Genomic DNA, 4366 nt, shown 5'->3' on the forward strand with positions numbered 1-4366 from the left:
CAGCTTTGGGCACAGAGCCTTTCCTAGACAAGTTCAAGGCTATAAGAACCTTAAGATGTGCATTTTGATTTCAAACCCAAGAAATCTGCTGCTGAATCAAATCCCCAAATTTTTGAAAATAGTATTTTTATCTAGACAAAGGAAGCCTACAATCCAGTAACTTGTTCTCCAAATATCACAGCTAGTTGGAAAATGGGGGCTAGGTGGGGAGCAGGATATGAGAAGGGAAGTGACTGAAATTGACAAAAATATTTAAAAATAATGTTCCTTCGCCTTTTTTTTTTTTACTTTATTTCTAAATGTCTGACTTTGAAAACTTACCAGCTCTTTAATTGTCTGAAAAATGGAAAACATTTGCAAAAATAAACATTTTTCTGCATTCCCAAAGCAGGGATCTGAAGAGACAATTTCATGGAGAACAGCAGCATTTTACCAAGAAATAAAAAAGCTCTCCTCTACTTGATCATCACAATCCAAAAGTTGAAGTTTTACATTCCAGTAAACATCAGAACATTTCAACCTAGTTTAAGAGAAGATTTGTTTCACTGAGAATATATAGTGGGCTTTAAGCTTGGTCTTAGTACGGAGTATAATGCAGAGGCATATTTATATTCAATGCATTATACATACCCCATTTCTTGTCTTATATATGAAACTGTCCAATTGTTTTCTTCATGATGGTCCAGAGATTGAAATGAAAATGGAAGATTTGGCAATCAAGCAGAAGGCATAAGGTGAAAAGCTTCCCTTTTTAGCACTTCCCTGTGCTGACTATTTAATATAACATGGCACTTTTCTCTCTCCAAGGGAATGCTGGGTTCATACAACCAAATGAGAGGGCTGTGCACACTTGCAGAAAATTTCTTTGACTGCTGTTTGTAGCTTGTTTCACTGTCTCAAGCGATTCTAGTCCAGTTAACTAGCTCCAGCAAGCTAGCTTCACAGCTGCAAAGATGCAACTCTGTGCCAACCAGGGATTTCAGATTCAATTCTGAATTTATCACAACACATTTAACTGATCGAAGCTGAAGCAATAAGACATGGCTGCAGAGTGAATTTAACTATCTAGCAAGGGCACCTGCCACCAAGAAATGAAGTGTCTTGCTTCTATCTATAAATGCAATTTATTCATCAAAATTCAGACTCACACATATCCTAGGCATTACTGACACGGCTATGACACTTAGCAGCCAGCCCAGAGGCTCCAAATGAGTCCAATTCCATCCTCCACAAAATATGCTATATATTAAGATTTACAAAACGTTAACTTCTACAGTTTAATTTAAAACCACATTTGCTGCAACACTGTATTATAAATGGAAGCTTTAGGCCCTGATCTTGGAAGCTACTCTGTGCAGGTTGGAGTACTCTGTCTCGAGCCCCAACGATTTCAGTGGAGATCTATGCAGGAACAGAGAGCAGCTTTCAGGATGGGGCCCTTTATTTGTCCTAGGGATGCATAACTTTCTTTGACTATAAATATTAGCTCTTACAGTTCAAGCGCTATAATTCAAAGCAATGTGCTTAACCTAGGATTTACCCACATTCTGAAATGACAGAGACTATTCCCATCACATACACCAAGCTCATGGAGTCTTTTGAACACTGTGGGCCTGATTCTTATTTTCACTAAAAGCCCTTTAACTCTGTTCCTATGCTCTTGGAGAGCCACACGAACTGGCAATAGAGAGCATATGATTAGCTTCCTGTTAGAAATAGCGTGAAAAAAATTGCTTGTACATGGACAGAATGTGGACCTGGGTGCAGATCTGGCAACTCTCCGCAGAGTTATATTTGAAATGAATTCGTGTGGCTGTGTTTTCAAGAGTGAGGGCATTTTATCATGTTAGCATACAACATTGGTCACTCAAATCATACCTTCTTTGGCCATGTTGGTAATAACCACCTTCGCTTTGCATAAAATAATCTTACCTTAGCAAAGCCATTACCGTGTTCTCCTTAAAATTCCTTCTCAAGCTTCACCTCTACTAACATGGCCATAACAGACTACCAAATGATAATAGCTATGAAGTTGACTCATTATCTCTTGTTCATTTGTATCTTATGCAGGGGAAAAGTGGAAAAAAGTTACTTTGAAGATGCCAAGTTGTACATCTAGCAAATCGATACAATTTTGTATTCCTATCACCGTCCCCTCCTCCGCTTGTGCTCTGTACCAACCCGTTACATCTTGTCCCTCTTTACAATTTAAAGAGTGCATGTTAAAAAATGGGTCCAAATGTGTCACAAACTGTTGTCCTTTTTGGGTGTCAAACTTTTTCCACCAGGTCTACAGCTGGGAGCAAGTTTTTACTAATATTTTGACCCTTTTTCCCAGCCAAAATTTGAATTTTTGACTAGAAGTCTCATCAAAATTTCAATTTTTTAAACCAACTGTAGTTGTAAAACTCTTTGAAGCAAGAGCTGTCTTTGTTTGATGCTTGTAAAGCACTTCAAACCGTGGGGCCCCTAGACACTACACCAATATAAACTACAAGACGCAAAGCCCAGTCTAGTTGAGCCAGTCAGTGACCTATCTCCATCTGCTGGAGATTTGGAGATCACCAAGCAGCATTCGTCAGACAAACCCCATTAGTGGGGATGGTGGAAAGAGGGTAGGAGTAACAAGAGTTTTATTATTTTTCCTGTCATTATGGGACAGTAGGAGGACTAATAGCTATGTCTAGGGAGGAACAGAGGGGTGATAGAGAAACCACCTACAATAAAAGCTTAGACAATTGGGGAATGGGATGCAATGCACTTCACAAGGTGATCTGTAAGAGTTTTATGGTTTACATACATTCCCCATGGAACGTCCACAGGAATACAAAACTTTGAAGCCACTCCAATTTTTGGTAGACTGGAGTGAGTACTAAGTTCTCCTCTGAAAGAGTAAAGGCAAAACTCATTAATACATTTTTGAAGTAGTAAAAACTACTTGAGCTAGTTCAACATCTCACTTTTCACAAGCACTACGAACGCTGGCTACAGCTAGAGCCAGGCTTCGGGTAAGCTAAACTGTACCAAAGCCTCTCAACCCTCATGTGCAACTACTTGTAATAACTTATGGGCCCCTCAAGAGACTGTTAGTATGGTAATACTCTATTTGGCACAATTATGAGGTAACTGTATGATGTGGGCAAACGAAAATTAGGGGCGTGATCCTGCTAACCCTTACTCAGGTGAGTAACCACACACAAGCTGTGATAAGGGTTTTCTGGGCACTAGGATAAGGCCACTTTCTAAATTACTGACTGATATAACCTCCCAGTTCTCATGAGGTAAAAGGCTACTATCAACCCCCATACTTCTAAGAGTTTCTAAGCATATCATGCATATAGCTTTTTTCCTCCCACATTTAGGCACCTGTAGCATAACCAGCAGGTGGAGAAATCTTAAGACTCCTGACAATCAAGCCAGCAGAAATTTGTTAAAGCTTACTGTTGAGCTGAACTGTAAAGAAAAAGAAGCAAAATCTGTTATTAGTTATGCCTTCACAATTCCTGCAGACTCAGTGAATTAAGTGAACATAGTTTTTACTTGTACATGAAAGAAAAATTTTCTAGCTACAATAGTAGTTATGCTCTGGAACAGACTTTCAAGGGAGGATGTGGAATCCCCACTGCTGGAGGTTTTGAAAAACAGGTTCGACAAACACCAGTCAGGGATGGTTTAGGTTTACTTGGTGCTGCATCAGTGCAAGGGTCTGGCCCCACATTTCTATGATTCTACTATACCAAATGGTATCTTAGCCAGGTAGAATGATGGATTGCTGATCAGCATTCAGTGACACAGGTTTAAGGAACACAGCAGACACAACTTATCAGTTCATAGCAGTACAGAATACTTATGTCTTGGACTGGCTGCACCAGGGTTCAATAACAGTAGAAACAAACATCACATCTTACCTGTGACATCTGTTAGACATGGAGTTGTTCCCTTGAGAAAAGAGCCGTAGGAAGGACTCAAAGGGAATAAATTTGCATGACTATCCCTGAATTTCCTGGAACCACACCGGTTCTACTGAATTTGGAGGCACACTCCTTTCCAACCTCCCAGGTCTCGGAGGAACCCCATCACACCCCAATCCCTACAGAGGAGGAAGCCATCCTGAAGGAACAGTTGGCGTGCTACTGAATTTCCTCTCCATTGCATAGCTCCATACTACATTGCCATTAGCTGGATCCTCATGCAGTGACTAGGGCCCCAAATGTATAGCTACTCTCCAATTGGAGGATTTTATTTATTTTATATTATATATACACACACACACACACAGAGAAACCATCACTGTAAAAATCTAAGGACTGTACATGTAAATTAGATCATACTTCTGCTCTTCTTCCTTGCCCATTTCATTGTGGAA

This window comes from Lepidochelys kempii, chromosome 6 (genome assembly GCF_965140265.1).
Source record: "Lepidochelys kempii isolate rLepKem1 chromosome 6, rLepKem1.hap2, whole genome shotgun sequence".
Lineage (NCBI taxonomy): Eukaryota > Metazoa > Chordata > Testudines > Cheloniidae > Lepidochelys > Lepidochelys kempii.